Here is a 19305-nt window from a genome sequence, read left to right as displayed (position 1 = left end):
CTTTAGAAGCCGGAGAAATTGGGGCCCGTACTTGACTGGAGAGCCTTGGGCTGTTAGCATTTTCTTTTGCTTCCACAGGCCAGCATGAGCACGCAGCACACCAAAAGCATATTTGGAATCAGTGAAAATATTGACCTGATTTCCTTTAGACAGTTTGAGTGCACAGGTCAGGGCCACTAGCTCAGCCAACTGAGCAGAGGTCCCAGCGGGCAAACCTTTAGCTTTTATGGTGTTATTGAGGGTCACAATAGCATAACCCGCTTTTTTTTGCTTATTTATTACCATGCTGCTACCATTAGTGTACTACTTATAATTACTTACTTGCATTTGGGAGGGGCACATTTTTTAAGTCTGGGCAGCTAGACTATTGGGCATTTATGATTTTTAAACAGAGATGTTTTTGTTTTTTAGTTTTTGGTAAGAGGGTGGCAAGGTTAAGGGATGGACAAGGCTGCAGCGTGACCTCAGGGTTTTTTAAGAGCTTTGCTTGGTATCTTTGCCTGTGGCTTCTGTCACAGTGAGGGAGTTTGCTACTGGCAACTGAAGGGGTTGATTTATAGCAGTTTGCGCTGCTCTAGAGTTTACTAAAAAATGTATTTTTTTATTTTTTACCCGCATTTTTACTTGGGGTTCCAGGGGTAGGATGATTTGTTTTTTTTGACACCCCTATTTTTGTTTTTTTTATTGTTATTATAGAGGGTTTTTTTTGGTTTGGGTATTTATTTTTTTAGTGTTTTTTTTGTTAACACAGGGCACACTGATTGCGCCCCAGTTGCTTTTTTTGCGGGCCTGGACGTCCACGTCCAAGGCCCCTTTTTTTTGTTTATTTTTTTTGTGTTTGTCTGTACTGCTGCTATTATTAATTTTACTTGGTTTTTTTTGTTTTTTTAAAATTATATATTTGATTTACTGCTTTTAAAATTTGTGTTATGGTTATACTTATTAAATTTTTTTTGTAGCTTTCTTTTAATGTTGGGGGCTGCCTTGCTTGTAAATACTTTTTTAATAATTGCTTTAGTTTGTGGATTATTAGGATTTGTATTGGTATGCTGTCGGATCGTGTTTTGAATGTGCTGTAAAAAGGCTCCAGGGCTTTTTTTTGGATTTTGCACTATTTTATATGGTTTAGTTTAATTATTTTGTCTGACAGCTGCATGACGGAGTTTATACAGTAGCAGCTCCTTATAGGAGGTGAGGTGGATTATAGCCTGATTGTTATTTGGGTCTTACCTAGGATTTTTATAGGAACCTGATCATCTGGGGTTGGGATATTGTTATGGTCCTGGTCATATCGCTTTTTTGCTTTTTTTCCTTGCTTTAGCTATGACCTGTTTTTGTTTAACCTTAGTTGATAATGTTTGCAGAAGGACATTACAATCATCGCAGTCTGGCTTGTAGCTGCTAAGACATCCCTCAAAAACCGATGCAAACTTGCTTGGGTTGATAGAAAATTTTCTAGCCTGTGCTTTGAAAGCGGCCAGGTCCATAGGATTAAAAGGTGCATGAGTACAGACCTGCATGGTAAGAGCTGCTTGTTCTTTTTATTGCATTATGGGCGATTTTAGTTTCGGTAAGTAACGGGTATAATCTAGCAGATGGAGCTTGAACCTTACTATGAGCTTTACTAGGAATCTTATTTTGAGCCTTGCTCTGTGTGGGTGTAGGGGCCGAAGGGGACACACTCTGTGTGGGTGTAAGGGCCAAAGGAGCCTCACTCTGTGTGGGTGTAAGGGCCGAAGGAGACACCAGATCTGTCATTACATTTGGGGTGGGGGTCCAGGGACTGACATTAATTGCTACCAGGCCAATCAGGGTTAAATTATAGCATTGTAAAATATCAGTACGAGACCACAAGGTCATAAACAAGTAAGCATATGAATGCTTATTTTACTTTTTTGTTTGCTGACAGAACAGGAGTAACTGGAGGATTGTATTATGATTTACTGATTTTTTGGGAGGCTACTGTTTTTGGTTTTTTAATTGGTACTGAGGCCAGTTAACCGTACAAAATTGCTTTAATTTATTTTTAGTTATTGGATTTGATTTAAATATTTTTTAATTTATTAAAATATACTTTAGGGGCGTGCACCGTACTTTATTTCCTGTGCTCTGTTTTTGTCCCATACCTACAGGGTAATTTTGGGCGTTCCCAGGTTTTAACAGAGCATACAATCTGGATTTTAAAAGATTTTTATTTTATTTAAGGGACCGGTTTTTTATTGTTGCCCACAGCTGCTTTTTTACTATGTGTTGCACTATGTGTTACTTTTTACTATGCGTTGCACCGTTGTGCCCTCCGGGGTCAATCAAACTGCATCTCCTCCGAGGCCCCCGATGAACTCACCGGAGCGCGCTGGGCGTCGGTTGTCACTGCAATTTTCGACCACCGGAAGTGATCCGGGCAAGGCTAAATTGCAGCCTCGTCGCCCCACGTTGGGCGCCAAAAGCTGTTGCCGGCACCCAATGCCAAGAGGCAAAACAACAGCAGGGGTTCATTATCCGGTGTGTTTTACTTAATAATTACAAAGGGGGTGGAGAAGCAGAAAAGTTTATTTGCAGCTGCAAACAAGGTACAGGGAGAATAGAATTTTAAATCCTGCACACTAGAGCAGGTCATTACACACACTTTTATATTTTTTAATGCTACTGCACTATATATTAGCCAATTAAAACTTTGCACAAATACTTTGCTTTTTTTATATGGGTTACAACAATGTTTATTTTTTGCAACCTCTAACAAGCATTTTTAGCAGCTTAAACAACCAGCACATTCTGTCTGGTCTTGTAGTTGTTTCTCTCCTATTATCTTTAACTTGGCGTCAGCAAACCTTACACTATAAGGCATTATCTGCGGCTGCAGCATTGTTTTAAAAGCAAAAGAGCTTACTCAAACCAGCCAGGCCTGAACTCTATTAAGGGGGGTTAAGAAAAAGCCCTTAGGCCTTCAGCAGGGAGACCTCCTCGACCCTTATGGCCTTCCATCCCCTTGACTTAACTAGTGGCCATGCCCTGGGGTCTCCAACACTGGGGAAGGGGGTTGGGGTGCAGGGGGCAGGGATGAGGGCTCCAGCTGAGGGTGCAGGCTCTGGGGTGCAGGAGGAGGCTCCAGGCTGGGACCAAGGGGTTTGAAGGGTGGAAGGGGGATCAGGGCTGGGGCAGGGGGTTTGGGCACGGGAAGAGGCTCAGTAGTGCAGGTTCTGAGAGGCACTTACCTCAAGCAGCTCCCAGAAGCAGCAGCATGTCCCCCCCTCTGGCTCCTATGCAGAATCACAGCCAGACGGCGCTGCACACTGCCCCATCTGCAGGCACCACCCCTGCAGCTCCCATTGGCCATGGTTGCCAGCCAGTGGGAGCTGCAGGAGCCACACAGAGCCATGGCACATGTGGAGTGGGGCAAGCCCCCGACCCTGCTACTCAGCTGGAGCACCGGAGCGGGGCAAGGCCCGGATCCCGCTCCCTGGCAGGAGCTTGAGGGCCTGATGAAAATGTCTGAAGAGCCAGATGCAGCCCCTGAGCTGTAGTTTGCCCACCCCTGTACTAGAAGCTGCTGTAATATGCAAGCTCTATAAGTCCTCCAGGGCTAACCCAGGGCAAACAGCTGGGGATCCCTTGCTTATGCTTAGAAATCACATCTTGGAGTTCAAGCAGCATAGAGATACAGTTCCTTCTTGTTAGGGATTTTTATTCCCTTCCCCCCTGAGTTCAAGCTGATTGGACAAGTCCACAAGCACATCTCCTGTTCATGGGTATGGGAAGAACAATCAACAGAAGTCTTTGTTCTTTAGTGATTTACAATGGCTCATTTGGTTTCAGTGGGTCTTCTTGGTGGGCAGGACCTAAGACCTTCTGTAGGAAGCCAGCATTTTATATTCATAAATGCTACTTTCCTGTTTAATGACTTATGCAATTAGAGGATTACAATAGAAACATTTAATATAACCTTATAACATGGGGTACAGATGTTTATAAGTAAGATTAATACATGCACCATCCTACAAGGATTTCATGAAGTCTAAACACTGAACACATTCTTATCAATTTAACATCTATTTTAACAATACTAACATACAGGGGAACCAGACTAGTTTCCAGATATGCATTTGTCAGTGTTCAGTGGGGCCTAGGGGCCTTAGCATGAGCTGGCACCTGGTCTACCAGTGTAACAACTGTATCTCCCAGTTACTATTCCTCCATTATATTTTAGGAAAATTAAGTAAATGTTTTCAATATTTCTCAGGGTTGTGGGTAGGAGGCTAAGACTGGCTTTGTGTAAATTGCAGTCACATCTGGAGGCTTCTGTTTGCCCAACTTTCAGCATTATCAGACAGCCTTATCCAGGCAGCCTAGTGGCTACAGAACATAAGAGAGAAGACATCTCCCTGGCTGTGAGAGTTGGTCCATCCCCTCCAGCTGGCAGGAATTCTGGATTCAGTCTGCTACCGTTTTGATGGTAAAATGTCCCCTACAGTATTGGGTACCAGATAAGCATGGACCAATTTGGCTAGAAAATTTAAATTCCATCCCTCCTCAAATATTGATGCTGTACTTTGGGGCACCCCATTGTTAAAAATTGATAAGCGTCTATTAATGTGGATGGAGTGGACGAATAAGGGAATAATTTGGTTCTCTCAGTTGATCTCAGAAAATCAGTTTCTGACACTCCAACAACAATACAACCTACCTGGTCCAGCTGCATGGCATTACCTGCAGCTTAAACATCTCTTGAAGGACATATTTGGTCCTGATGCGCTTGGAGCACCAGAGATTCCAAAATTATGTGGAAAGAGATTCATAGGTTCCACTGATCAGTTGTAGCCTGTTATCAATTCCTGTCCCTAAAGGGCCTCCCTAATTTAGATAGTCTGTTCCAGGCCTTGAACAAAGATTTGGGTATATCTGGAAGCCTAGCCAATGGGGAGGTGTTTTGCAGTACATTAACTCTTACAGTTAAGGCTGACTCAGCAGAAAATTATAGTTTGTTCACACTGGTCCTTGCATAGGTCATAGCGCATGGGTCTTGCCAAAACAAACCACTATTGGAGATGTGGGTCTCTCAGAGCAACACTGACTCACATGTTTTGGGACTGTCCCAGGATACAATCCTTTTGGCTAGAAGTAGGCAGGATGATTAATATGATCACGGATACATCCTTAAAAATTACTTCCCAGAACTGTGTTTTGAGATATATCCTATTACCTTGGAAACTCTCCAACTCATGGAAAGCTTGGCTCTCTAGAGCACTGTGTGTACCCAAATGACTCATATTGCTTAGATGGAATAGCAGACTGCCTCCAACGATAGAAACATGGCTCAGTGACGTGGCTGCCCTGGCAGCTAAAGAATGGGTAACTGTGAGGGTGTATCATGCCCTTTGAGGCCTTCTGCTGGAGGCCTCATGGTCCTACCATGCGCCGCCCCGGAAAAGGAGCAGTGAAGGTGGATCCTCCAGGCCTGCCTAGAAAGGCTGCAGGGAAGAGCCAAACAAAGTGCAGCAGGTTTAATTAAAAGGAGCTTTAGGGCCTGAGCAGATCAGTCACTGGCTGGGACCAGGACGGGGAAGAAGGACTGGAAAGCAGTGAAACTCCACAGGTAAAGAGGCATGGGAGAGATGCCGCTCAAACAGGTAACAGATGAAGAACCCAAGAAGGTAAAGCGACTAAGTGGGAAGCAGCCCAGGGAAAGCAGCAGTAGCCATTAAAGGAAAACAGTTTGTGGCTGCTGTCTAGAGGGTCTCTGGGTTGGGACCCTGAATAGTGGGTGGGCCTGGGTCCCCCCTCACTGGCCACTGGAAAAGTAGTGTAAGCCCCAAGGAGGGGATAAGAGTCTGCATTAAAAACCCAAGAAAGGGGCTGGGAGTTTAAACAGGCCCAGGGACGGGGCTGAAGATGCTGAAGCGGGCCAACCATTCATTGAACCTTCTTACCCCAGAAGGGGGCTGAACTTGAAGGAGTGACCTGGCTGGAGAGCGGGGGCAATGAAAATCAGTAAAGGCAAAGAGTCTTCAGGGAGAGAGCGTGGGGGGCACTGCTCTGTACCAGGGTAGGCGCGGACTTAAAGCTAGACTAGAAGGGACTGAGGACATTAACAAGGGCATAGGGACAGGTCCTGTGGGGCTTTTTACCCTGTTCATCCATCCATTCGCCTATTAACTGAGTGACTAGCCAGAGGGCTGAGCCACTGAAGACCCGCCTGATAAGGGCAACAGTCAACAGGTAGCACTGGGAGTAGAGAAAGGAGAGAGTGAAGAATCGCACCCAGCTGACAGGAGGTGATCACAAGAGGTGAGTCCGCACTGTCACAGTAACATTTTGGAGAAATGACAAACTTGAAAAGATTTGGTCTGACTTAAAAACCTTTCATTAATCCCTAATGGATAGTAAACCAAGAGGTTGTTCTCCTTTCCCCTCCTTGATCCCCCTCCTTCCTATTCCTGAATGGTTTTGCTTTTATGTTTTCTGTCTGTTTTCCCCCTTACTTTTGAAAAAATGCCACAGACATAATTATATTCCAGGGCCCTGATCTTTCAACTGCTCATGAACAGGAGTAACTTTATGCAAGTGAGCAGCCCCATTGACTTCAGTAGAACTATGCATGTGCACAAAGTTACATGCATAAGTGTATGCAGGATTGGGATGCCTAAATGGGTGTATCTGATATTAGGAAACTTTTCACTTCCCTTTTTCTTTTCTTTGAAAACAGGAGTCTTTGATATAGAGAAATCAATATAGACAATGAACCCTAATTTTACTGTATTAAGAATGGGCAGTTCACTTTGATAGGGGAAAAAATTGAACACTGTACTTCATGTGGGAGGTGTATGTTTGCATTAAGCTGCATGAACAAGTACATGCCACCATATGATTAGCAGGTAAACACAATTTGGTGCTGAACAAATAACCACTGTACGCATAGCGATCTTCACTGCAGGGGGGAGCTACCACAGCAGGCTAGCTGATAAGCAAAGAGATGACAGTACTTCATTTCTTTGACGCAAGTCTCGCTTGGAGTGGCTGTGGTCAGCAGGAAGCTATTTCTAACATATTTGGCTGAACCCTGCAGTTAGGCTGTTCACGGCTGCTAGATTTACCAGGTAGACTTTAATTGTCCATTGATTTTAATGGGATGTTAATGGGAGCACAGCAGATCATAACTGGAACAGCCCACTAGCAACAGAGAAGTGGAAGAATTCAGGCAGCACTTCATTTCATTATTGATAGCAGTGAGGGGAACAAGATATCCTGGTTATATTGAAAATATTGCTTCTCTCTCTTGCCGTGGCATGTGAGCACATTGCAAACATAAAAACAAAACATCTATCTATAACCACCCACCGTGGCAATAATGATCCCCCCTGCCTACAACAGAAATCAAAGTTCCTCCTCTGTTTTCAGCTGGCCAGAAAATGTTTAGTTGAAAAAACAAAATGTGCTGTGCACTGTAGTGAGCCCTTACTGGAAATCCTGGGAGGTGGGTGGCCCGCGTATAAAGGCCCCGTCCGCAGCCTTGCGGGAGGGACTACTGGACCCGGGAACCAACCGAATTCAGGGGACAACTAATGAATGACAGGAATGGGAGTCGGAGTCATAGGTGCAGAACTAGGGATCCAGAGGGGGACACCGAGCAGAGAACCCCGCTACTCGTCAAAGCTGTCGAGGGAGCCAGCGGACACTGCCCAGAGGAACTCTGCCCAGATGCGTGAGACCAGGGAGGAACGGAAATAGGTTCCACAGTTGCAGAGCACCCCCTCGTCTCGCATCCTCCTTCTAGTTTTGTAGATGGCCACTTTGGCCAGTGCCAGGAGAAGGTTGATGAGGAGGTCTCGTGACTTTGTGGGGCCATGTACAGGGTGTGCGAATATGAAAAGGTGTGGGGAAAAGTGCAGCCAGAACCTCAACAGGAGGTTCTGGAGGACCCAGAATAGGGGCTACAACCTGGCACATTCTAGACAGGCGTGCACCAGGTTCTCCCTCACACCGCAAAAGGAGCAGGCATCAGGGATAGGGGTGAACAGCGCCAGGTACATGCCCATGCTCATAGCTCCATGAAGGAGCCGCCAACCAATATCCCTGGCAGGCCATGGGACCAGGGTGAATAGAGGCTGGCCCACTGGGGTTTCTCACCCTCTACTGGTGGTAGATAGACCTGCCACTTGGTATGGGGACCCCCCCTCTGAGCCTGAAAGTGAGGGACCGTTACCCTCCCCCTGTGCTGGATAAAAGGAGAAAAGCAGACAATCTCTAGGCCTTATCTGAACACAGGATGTACTGCTTTAACTATACAGGCACAGTTAAAAGTGCTACTAGATCCTTAGTGTGGACACAGTTGTACCAGTATAAAGGTGCTTCTAGTGGCATAGCTTCTTGCTATATTCTAGTGATATAGCTTCCTGTACAGGAAGAGTAATAAGCTACACCAGTATATGACCTGCTCATACCAGTATAACTACATCCACAATGGGGGTTGCAATGTTATAACATTATTGGCAAAAAACCACATCCCTAATAGAAATACACCCATACAAAAATTCTGTATAGGCCAGGCCTTAAGGTGTGGCTCTGATTTTATGGTGCCAAAACAGGATGGCTTTGTTTTTCATGCATGTCTAAAACTCCTGAAGAAGAGTAGTTGGCATCATGATTTAAAGAACAGAAAATAAAAATGAATCTTCTTGAAGCCCTTGGGGAGATGGGAGGAAATTGTGAAGTTCTTCTTTAATTAAAACCACATTTCTCCAGTGTCAAAATATGTTTAATCTTGGCACTAGCTAATATTAAGTATAAAATTCATATATGAATGTGAATATTGCTGAACTGGAGATGGAACCAAACATCTCTGGGATACTGTTGAATCAAAAAACAATATGTGAAGATGATTTATTGGGGAGATTATGGGCAAACCCCTAGAGGTTCAAAGTCTGGGTTTGCTTCCAATAATCACCCCAAAATTCTGTTACTCAAATTTTGAGAACTTCTGGGCTTTACAAAACTGGGCCTGAAATCTTGTGTGAACAAACTCTCTCATGGGATTTTAGTACAGGCTGCTGCTAGCTGGGATGAAAATATCAGAACAAAATACTTTCTTGCAGTATTTTGGCACTTCATATTCTGATACTGGCCAGAACTCAAAAATACAGAGAAACGCAAAAATGAAAAACAAACCGTGTGGAAAAAAATTACCCCCCACACCTGAGAACTTTCAGGAAGGTTTATTTGGGGTTCTTTCTAGAAATGGGCACAGGTTCTAATTTGGGGGGATGGGAGAATTCTCCATTTCATGTGAATTTCAAGGAGGACTGAACATGTGGATGAATGAACCTGAAATTCAGATAAAATGATAACTGAACTCTACCTTCTCAGAGGTTCAGAAAAGATTACTCCCTAAATTATTAATTACATTTCCTCATTGAACCCTTATGTATTATCTGGTTCTGGCCACTGGGAGCAGGAAGTGCTTGAAATTTCACAAGGGCCTGATTTGACAGATAAATGGATAGTTCTGATCAGCATCCAATCCTCTGAGTGATCTCCTAACTAACCACTGACCTTTTTAAGGTTCTTGCATTACAAATTGACTGCATGTAAATGTCTAATACCTCCAAAAACGTATGGCAGATTAGGGCAGCTGCTTAACAAATCTAAGGGCTAGTAGAGCAGTGATATATGTTATGTCACCAGCTGCTACGGCACAACATTCATTAACCAGCAGCCATTTTTCCACAGAACACAAGTGGAAGTGGAAGTGACAGCTGATGATGACCCACAGGATAACGATCACGTTTCCTCCCAATTGCGGAGGAGATAAAGTGTGTCACCACTGAATGCAAGGGCTTCAGAAGTTTTAAAGCTCTAGAAGACTCATGTTTTTATATATAAAATAGTAATGAAACTGGAGACCAAGAGGTTTCACTGAGGGTTTTGTAGGTTGGGCGTATGCAGGCAATGCAGGATGTGCCCATGTTTAACATCTGCTTGTACAATCTCTTACCCACACTTTCATACAAACCATAACTGATTTCAGAGCAAATGTATTGCTTTAGCAGATCCCCCCAGGACCGCTTAGCTTGTCCCGGGTGCTTTTACTTATTATAGATTGTCGTCATCTCATAAATCAAAATGAGTGAATAAAAATGAGTTTTCTTATTTTATCTCTCAACTTCTTGACAGATACAGGCAGCATCTATTGCATCTCTCCCTTCTTCCTGTCTTTATTCAGGCAAAACTCTCCTTCAGACTTCAATGGAATTTTTGCCACAGTAATGAGAGCAGGATCAGGCCAACAGCTAGAAATACAGATTGCAGCAGTGGAGGAAGCAGCTGGGGCAGTCAGGGGTCCTCGCCCTCCCCTGAAGCTCTTCAGCACAGAGATTAGAAACATTCTCTTGGACCTTGCAGGTACTGGTGGGTACCCCACCATCATGTGGCTCCCCTAAGCTCCAGGGGTGGAGCTTAAAAGTCTCCAACTCACCCAGAAGCCCAACCCAATTAACAAGTTTTCATGTTTTTGTCCTCACTGGGTGCCATGTGATTGCTAAGGACATGTTGATTAGTACTTTAGCAAAGATCTTTGTTAAGCAAGCTTCATTTTCCTCGTCCAGACAGGGCTAATGTGGACACTTCTCCTAATATCCTAAAAATGGTAGAGCCGGCCCTGTCCAAAACTCATTGAATTCGTGGCAAAGACTCCTATTGTTTTCCATAGGCTTTAGATCAGGATTTTTGTAGACACTTTCTATATTACCTTACCATGCATCCTGCTCTCAGCCTCCTGACTCTAACATTCACACTTCATTCCTCTGCTCCTCTTTATTCCTCCTTCCTCATTTCTGCCTCTTGAGCCCCAACATTCCATAAATACAAAAGGCTCCAAAAAATCACCTCTAAAATAGACTGACGCTTAAAGAACGGAGGAAGAAAAATGGAAAAATAGGAAATACAGTAATATAAATAGTAGAAACTGATTTCCATCTGCTAATAAATAGAGGATAACAAACACAAATAACAGACTGCATACTGTAATGGATCAGTCAATAAACACAAATAACAGACGCCACGTTGTAGTGGATCAGTCATTAAAATCATATGGTTCAAAGAACTGTTGTAGCATAGTTTTCTAAAATAAAAAAACATCTAAATGAAGGATCAGTTTTCACTTTAAGTTCAGACACAGTGTATCTGCTTTAGAAATCTCTGCCCTTATCAAGCATCAATTTCCAATTTAGAAGAAACAAAGACAACTTTTAATGTAAAAATCTAGTTTTGCTAAGGTGTAGGGGAGAAATAAATGTCTGAAACTTTCATTCTTGTCTGTCATCATGTATGGTATTTATTCTGGAATATTTCTTCTTTAGTTCAAGTCTTCCTCAGTTTATAAGTCTTATAGAGACACCATAGATTTAAAATATGATGTCTGTCTATATTTTTACCTACTTCTATTAGCCTTAATTGTAATCCACCCACTTAAACCCATGCATAACATTAATCTCGTGCATAGTCCTATTCAAGTAAATGAGATTACTTATATACTTAAAGTTACACATGTACTTAATTATCAGTTCTCCTTATATAAATGTTACATATGGGAAAGAAAAACATTTTAAAAATAGGAATCTGTAATTGTAAAACCACAAAAATTGACAAGGGACTTGGGGGGGGGAGGGCGGGATTTAAAGCTACTTATAATTCATTGTTTTTAAAAGTGACTAGGTTTCAAGTTGACAGTGTCTCTTTAAACTACTGGAGCCTAAAGGAAAAATAAAAAAAAACATTCAAATACCCTGGAAGCAACGTAGGATGGCACTGATGACAATTAACTAACAATTATTAATCTGCTTGATATTCACTGTAATGACAATAATTATGATGCATTCATTTTGTTAGTGTGGCTGCTGTAACATTTAATTCCCTGGATTCTTCATTGTCATTTCAATTAATTAATATCCACTTTCTGTCTAGTTTTTCTACTGAAAGTTTACAAGATATGAACAGTCTTCAGTGCAGTAACAAATGCCATTCCAGTTGATGTGCTTAACTTTACTCAGGCCAGTAGTTCCATTAAAGTCAATAGGACAACTTGCCATGAACAATTTAACTTGGGAGTTCCTATGCTAAGTTGGAAATGCCACGGGAGAAATTTCTGAAGAGAAAATGCTGGCAGAGCCTGAAAAAGCTTCAACAACTCCGGTTTCATGGGCTGGAGAGTTCTGAGGAGTGTTGGATCCATTTCAGGATTTTTTTAAAACTGTGATTTAAACAACTAGTCCAAATTTCATTCTAAATGATGGAAGAGATCTGTTACCTTCTAGGAGAGGGTTCATACTGGTGTCTCATTGGGACAATATATTTTCCCAAATAATTCTTTGAGTGGTTCTCAAAGATTGATTGGAGGATATTGTACTTAGTCCAGCTTCTTTATGGATTCTTGGGAGCATGTTTGTACTAGTAATTAATATCACTAGTTCTTCAGTGTGATGTTTATCAGTATGTCTAAACAGTCCTGGGAAATTCTCATTCTAATCCACAAAACGCTTTAGCATCCTTAACAATCTTCATCTGTGAGTATGTATTGGAGGTGGCACAGATAGCAATGCCTACAGCTAAGGTTGTCTTACTCTTTCCATTATAAGAACCTGCTTTCTGTTGCATATATAAGCAGGGTCTGAATGAGCACTCCCCTGACATCTGGTGATGAGCTGGGGGAAAAGACTTCAGGGACACACCGTGATGGAATAGACACATCTACTCTGCCTAGGCGCGCAGCATGATGATGCCAACATGAGCATTTTTGGCTGGTGTTGGGTTACAAATCACTGTTGTACTGAGTGCAAGGGATTGAAATGTTCTTGTCCTTATTGTATGAGTAAAAGGCAGCAGAACTTTAGTTAGCCTGCCCTGATGGAGGGGGTCACCCTACACCAAACCTCACTGGCTAAGGGGCAGGGGAGGGATGCTAATCCCAGTGGAGATAAAAGGAGGTGGGGACAGGTGTTCCTGCCTGGTGGTGTGACCTCTGCCTATAGATTCCAAGACACCATTTGACCTGCCCCTCTCTAGTGTTTAAAGATAGAGCTGATTAGACTCAATTGAGAGTCAGTGTTTCTGTTCAGCGATTACTAGAGCTGAATCACTGATAAGCAGGTCTAGGGGGCTATGCCTTAGACTTGGCATAAGGACAGTAGTGAAATGAAAGACAAGGCAGATACTGTAGTAGCAGTGAGGCTCCATGCTACCCAGTCAAATCATTAAGAGTTGAAATCACTAAAGACCCAGGTTAAGTAGTGGAACCTCAGAACATGGGGTAGCAGAAATGGCAGTGAGCATCCAATAGCGACAGTGCATGACCAACCGCAGCAGAGAAAAGCATTGGCAGCACCAGACCAGATTGTCTCAGACACTCCTGCTGTTTGGCTTCAGCCTGGTTTATTCAAGGCTTTCACCACATTTTGACTCTTCATAAATCTGACCAATGTAAATACTATCCACAGAACCACGCTGCCTCCCATGTGCGAGAGGTAAGATCTCATTGTGCGAGGCTTGAGTCTAGAATGGTTTGCTCAGGATGAAGATTCCATCCTTGCCCACTCTGGCTGCGTAGCAGATGATGGCACCAACCTTACGCACTCAGTCTGCCAACCTTCCGAAGCTTTGGAAAATGAATCCACTGCACACAAGCTTGCTGCAGACTAATTTGCTGTGTGGACCCTGCTACTGTGCTCTAAAAGCTCCACAGTATGCTTCTAGCAAACGTATTTCATGTTTTTCTCTAGATTCTCTGTGTATATGCTTTAAACACAACAAAACTCATTGACACTTTCACTAGGCATGGCTACACTTGCACTTGTAGAGCGCTGGGAGTTAAACCAGCCTTCAGAGACCGCAGCAGGGAAAACGCTGCCAGAGTGTTTACACTCTCAGCTGGAAGTGCACTGGAGTGGCCACATTAGCAGCTCTTGCAATGCCACAAAAAGCAGTGCATTGTGGTAGCTATCCCAGCATGCAAGTGGCTGCAACGTGCTTTTCAAAGGCGGGGGGGGATGGGGTGGAGTGTGACAGGGAGTGTGTTGTGTGTATATGGGGGGAGAGAGAGTGGGTTTTTGGGTGGCTGAGAGCGTGTCAGCATGCTGTCTTGTAAGTTCAGACAGCAGCAGACCTTCCTCTCTCTCACTCACTCAAAGCAAGCAGCATTCCTCGGTAATGGTTCCTTTGTCCCGGAGCAGATAAGCAGCCGGCTGTCAGAAATGGAGCTTTGAAAGGGCATTTCCGCATTTCTACAACAAGTTCAAAACAATGACAGGAGTGGCCACTTGATTTAAGGGGATTATGGGACATTTCCGGAGGTCAGTCAGAACACAGTAATGCAACACCTCGTTCACACTGGTGCCACGGCACTCCAGCGGGGGCGCAGCAAACGTTATTCCACTCGCCGAGGTGGAGTACCAGCAGCGCTGTAGCCACGGAGTCAGAGCACTCTACGTGCCTTGCCAGTGTGGACGGGTAGTGAGCGAGTGCGCCCGGGGCTCCTTTATTGCACGGTAACTCGCAAGTGTAGCCAAGCCCCTAGGACTATTTTATCCTCACACTATCCCTGACAAACCTCAGCTCTGGGTGACCTTTAACTTCAGAGTAAAGGTAATTCAGAAGGATTCAAGGGTGTGGTAAGCTCAGGCCAGGCCTTTGCAGCTAGTCCCCTGGGGAGTTCGTCCCATTGTTTAGTCACCTGGCTGCCTGGAAAACCCTCAGTCCCTTTGTGACATCAAGTTGATGAGGGTTCTGAAGCTGGGACAAGCTGAGCTGCACAGTGAGAGGAAAGCATAACAGGCAGACATGCCAAACCTGTGAAAAAAACATAGAAATTGGGCTTGTTTTTGGTTTAATTGGCTTGTGAGTTGCTTGCTGGCTAGTTTTTTTGCTTGTAGCTTGTTGCTTCTTTGGCTTGTTGCTTGTTGTAGCTTGTTGCTTCTTTTTTTGATCAGCTCTCGGGCAAGCAGGGGCAAGGGGGAACAAGCAGGGGCAAGGAGGAGAGAGAATCAGGGGTGCACAGAGGACCCCCCACAGTCCCAGACTGCACGCCGGGGGAGATCTAGTCACATAGAGAGTTGGGGTTCTTAAGGATTGGCTTGTTTTGGCCTTGTTTTAAAATGGGATTAGCTTGATTTTGGGTTTACTGTGAAAGTCAGAGTGCTTATTTATCACGTGAAAGTTGGCAACTGTGATAACAGGAGGTGTTGTGGGGGAGGGCAGGGGCTGCCTAGCTCCTCAGGTTTTTTAAAAAAATAAGAGATAATATTAAATTATTTTCTCCATAGATCTGGACATTAAACCATCATCCCTGTTAAGGGATATGAGATGATCCACAGTGGAAGGACAGACAGAGTGTGGATGGACAGACACGTGGGCAGGACACATGGTGAGGGAGAGATTTCTCATCTGTATCTGAGGCAGGTTTAAGGGGAAATAAATGGATGTTACTCAGGCAATATCAAGAACACTGGGACTCTGGAGAGAACAGAACTAGGGGTTGTTGCTAGAATAAATTCAGACAAGTGAGGAGTAAAATGTAAAGAAAAGAGTTGAGTAGCTCTTCAAGGCAGAAAGATACCTGCTGTCTTCTTCCTGTTAATTTAATTTGCTTTTCTTGTTGTTCTCCCTTATAATAAAAACGCACAGGATGGAGGTGGTGAAACCTCTCCCTTGAGCAAATGGAAACGAATAATTACTCTTTGCTTTTTCCCCTGCCTTTATCAGTATTGATAGAGGGATGGGTGCAAACCAAAACCCCAGATCCAAACAACCTGAACTCGGGGGAAGATGAATCTGTAGGCAAACATCACAGCCCAAAGAAGGACAGATTCTCTCCTTGTGTCAAAGGGAGTGGTTTCCCCTGGACTGTTTGCCTGTTAATTCTGCTGCTTGTATTTTTATGTAAAAAATCTGGTAATAATTAATAGGCCATAGAACCCTTGGGGATGTAAAGTTACAATTCCCAGGAGTTCATTTTACCAATACACACTGAATAAATTACAGAGATTAGCATGTGGTTTATGTGTAAAGATTCCTATAGAGCAACCTGTAGCTTCTTGCTTCAGAAACAGTCCATTTTTTTGCTCCATCCCTACACAACTTCTGTGTGCAGACTGGACTGAGGATGCATGATCTCCCCCTTCTGCACCCCAGTTTCTGCATGCCAACCTGAATGCAAGTGCTCCAACCCCACCCAGGCAGCAAGGAGAAGGAGGAAGAAGATTGACTCAAATGAAATGGGGTGAGGAGCAAAGGTGTTGACAGAAACAGGAGCTTTCAGGGGGTGGGGATAAGAGGAGACTGGGGAGAGAAACAGGAGCTGGCAAGAGGAATGGGATTAGGAGCAATGGGTGGCAAGGAGAGTAGTCAGAGGATAGACAGAAGTAGGGGAGAGTAGATAAGAGCAGTGGGGAGAAAGGGACAGGAGCAGAGAGGGACAGGGCCAGACTCATGGGGGAAGGGGTAGATGAGCACATTCCCCTCCAGAATCTGGAACTGAACCCAGGTTTCATGAGTCTCAAAATTTCGCGTAGCTGGAAGGTGTGTACTATTTGTAATATTGGGAGAAGCAGGTCTAGAACTATAAGTACAGGTCCTCCCCCTCATTTAAGGGGGAGAAACCACTAAGTCCAGGTTACAATTGATTGCTGGGAACAACAAAGGAGAAAACAGTATTGGAAGTGAGGATAAATGTTGAAAATCAGGGAAGCAGAAGGGTCACTGAGAGAGAACCTCGGTCAGTGACCAACGCTCTTCAAAGGTATCGGACCTTGTCCACCTGGAGACATGAGTGGACAAGGGACTGGAAATAGGTCCCATTGTTGCAGAGTAACCTGCAATCCAGCTTCCTCCTCCTCAAGTGACGGATGGCCATCTTGGCCGGTGCCAGGAGAAGGATCAAAAGGAGGTCATAGAATCATAGAATATCAGGGTTGGAAGGGACCTCAGGAGGTCATCTAGGCCAACCCCCTGCTTAAAGCAGGACCAATCCCCAATTTTTGCCCCAGATCCCTAAATGGCCCCCTCAAGGTTTGAACTCACCACCCTGGGTATAAGCAAGCCAGTGCTCAAACCACTGAGCTATCCCTCCCCCCGTCAACTTTGTGGATGAGGTGTGTAAGAATCAGGAGGTGTAGGGAAACGTACAGCCAGAACCTCAGTAAGAGGTTCTGAAGAAGCCAAAAGAGGAGCTGCAACCAGATACACTCTATGCAGATGTACTCCAGGGTGTACATCTGAAAAAGGGACAGGCATCAGGGAGTTTGTGAACGGTTTCAGGTACATGCCCGTGTTCGCGGCTCCATAGAGGAGCCACCAACTAACATCCCTAGAGGGCTGTGGAACCAGAGTGGAATACAGACTGGCCAATGGGGGGTTCCTCCTCACCCACTGCAGGCGGCTACAGGTCCAGCCACTGAGTGTGGGGTGGGAAACAAGCTCAGGGAAGTGAATGGTATGAAGGACAAGCACACACAGTTGTTTCCTGGGCATAATTCGGAGACAGACCTGCTGGATTTCATCCAGTCAGCTCAGATGGTGTGTCAGGGGCAGCTAGCGAGGACCATAGAGCAGGGGCCTGATGACAAGTTCTGGAGGGTCCAGGGGAGGGGATTGTACCCTGGAGTGGTTCACAAACTCTGCTGACACCTGTCCCTTCAGCAGCACATCTACGTAGAGTATTGCAGGATCTCCTTGTCAACCTTCTTTTGGCACTGGGCAAGACAGCCATCCCTCAGACCAGGAAAAGAAAGTTGGACAGGAGTTGCTCTGTGACTGTGGGGCCCGTTTCCATTCCCTTGTGAAGTCATGCCTCCAAGCAGAGTTCCTCTGGACTGTGTCTACTGACTCCTTAGATGCCTTTGAGGTACAATGGGTGGTGTCAGGGACTCTCTATTCAGTGTCCCTTTCCAGTTACCTGATTCTCACTCTATGACCTTCACTCCCATCCCTGTTTTTTCATTTGTTGTCCCCCACAATTACTTGTGGTCCAGGTTCACTGGCTCCTCCACATGGCTCAGAGGGTGGGCTGTTAGCTGTGGGTTGACTTAGGCCCACTGTTTTCCTGGAACCTCAACAGGTACACACCTTCCAGCAGGGTGCACCCCTATTATACAGGCTGCTTAAAAAGGGTGACCTCAGGATTAGGTGTGCATTTTCAGACCCAAGGATGGACAAAGGCACTAAATTGTGGTTCCACAAGCAACCTTAAGTCTGATATTTCCATCTTCTGACTGCTTGACTTTGCAACCTTGAAGTTCTATTAACATGGGGTGTGTGTATGTGTGTTTAATTTGACCAATAGTTTTGATAGTTTTCAGTCTTTAGGTTGTACATGAATGACATTATTTATGCTGTGAGTGGCTGCTGACATCACATGGTATTATCTCTGCTCTTTTACTGAATGACTGAAACAGTTAAAATAGTAAAAAGTGGATCATTTATTATGAAACAACATTAAATTTTTTAGACTGCAGAAGTTCATTCTGAATTCACTTCAACTTATGGGCAGAGATTCAGGCCATCTTTTATTCAGTCTGATGTGCCTATCCCTAGCTGCGAGTCCTCCTTGGGCTCTCCATGACGTTAACACACTTCACTCTTGTGGACTGAGATGTCACCAGAACCCCCTTGATACAATTACAGCCTAATTGTTAATTTAGCTGTAGACAAAAGTAGAAAGGGGGTACTTAAGTCCTAGTGTGTAAGAGATTACAAGGGGAGACCAGGCTTCCTACCCGCTATATGGCTATCTGTGGTAGGACTATAAAAGCAAAGGGGAAACAGTTGCAGCAGTGGCTCCTAGAAGAAGTCCTTTTACCAAGTGTTTGGAGTTGCTTTGCTCTTGTTTTTGAGTCTTTGCTGTGTTTAATTAATAAAGCCAACCCTGAAGAAAGGGACTGGAACTGAACTATAGATTGACACTGTATTTTACCTTCTCTGTCTGGTGTATCTGCCCCCTGGTTTACACTGTAGCACGTTCTCGAGAGGGTATGTTACTATTTATATTACTGCACTATGAATATTTATTACAAAGTGGCTTTACAGTACATAGAACATAGGTGATACCTCAGTGAAAAAGACTGTAAATAACCACAGAGCTTGATACACATTATACTAGAAAATGGTTATAGCCCTGTGATGTTCATATAAACCCCACACCAGTGTCTAAGCCATATCTTGGCCTGGGACAAAGAATCTTACTTAGGACTTACCACTGCTCTGGCCAGCATAACAGAAGACAAATAAAAATGGTAGACCCATGCCCTCAAGAAGCATACAATAGCAAGA

This window comes from Eretmochelys imbricata, chromosome 1 (genome assembly GCF_965152235.1).
Source record: "Eretmochelys imbricata isolate rEreImb1 chromosome 1, rEreImb1.hap1, whole genome shotgun sequence".
NCBI classification, from domain to species: domain Eukaryota; kingdom Metazoa; phylum Chordata; order Testudines; family Cheloniidae; genus Eretmochelys; species Eretmochelys imbricata.
The sequence above is the reverse complement of the archived record's forward strand: the minus strand, read 5'-3'. Positions refer to the sequence as shown.